A 952-nucleotide genomic window follows, 5' to 3' on the forward strand; every position below is an offset into this window, starting at 1 on the left:
TATGTAGGGTAATGAGCGAACAGCCAATCATGAGCAGGCACGCCACGCTGTGGGCAGATACGCTGCACAGTGCGGATTTTGGGCTCGACCCTTTTTCCCTATGGATGGAAACAAATAAAACGTTGCTGCAGAAGGAACCTAGTGTCCGCGTGTCTTCTTCCCGGCGAGACGACTGCGCGGGCTACAACTTGTGTTCTCCTAAAAGATAAAAAAAGGGCAATTGAGCTGGATGGTGGTGGCACACGCCTTTAATCCCAGCATTTGGGAGGCAGAGGCAGGGGGATTTCTGAGTTCGAGGCCAGCCTGGTCTACAGAGTGAGTTCCAGGACAGCCAGGGCTATACAGAGAGAAACCCTGTCTCGAAAAACAAAACAACAACAACAAAAAAAGCAACTGAACACAGACACATACACGAAAATGGTATCCAACACGAAGGTGGAAGTTGGGTAGCACTCCTCGCTTGAGAAGTCACAGCTGCAGAAGGTTGGTTGTGAACCACCAGAAGCTGAGAGTGACAACGCCTGGATCTGATTCTCCCCGCAGCCCTCGGAAAGAGCCAGCCTTGCCAATACCATGGCCTCAGAACTGAGAGAGAAGTCTGTCGTGAAATCCCCCCAGTTTGTGTTCTCTGTACCTCCGTCCAGGCAAACTCACCCAGTAGTTTACAACTGTCAGTTTCAAAGATGGGTGCTAACTTCAGCCCTCTGTCTGGTTCTAGTTGAGAGGTCCAGACAATTCTCAGGCTGCTGTAATGGTTCCGCCCTGTGATGCCCAGATTTTACCTAACACCCTGTTCTTTTTGCCTGTGCTGTAACAAACCCCCACCCAGCCAAGAATTCAGATATCTGGTGTCACCATTCCTTCCTGCGAGTCCCCCACGACACTGTCCTTTCTCCCTGTTAATATGATCTGCCTTACATCGTCGGAGGACACTGTTTTATACTTCCCTCCT

This window comes from Mastomys coucha, unplaced genomic scaffold, assembly GCF_008632895.1.
Source record: "Mastomys coucha isolate ucsf_1 unplaced genomic scaffold, UCSF_Mcou_1 pScaffold1, whole genome shotgun sequence".
Lineage (NCBI taxonomy): Eukaryota > Metazoa > Chordata > Mammalia > Rodentia > Muridae > Mastomys > Mastomys coucha.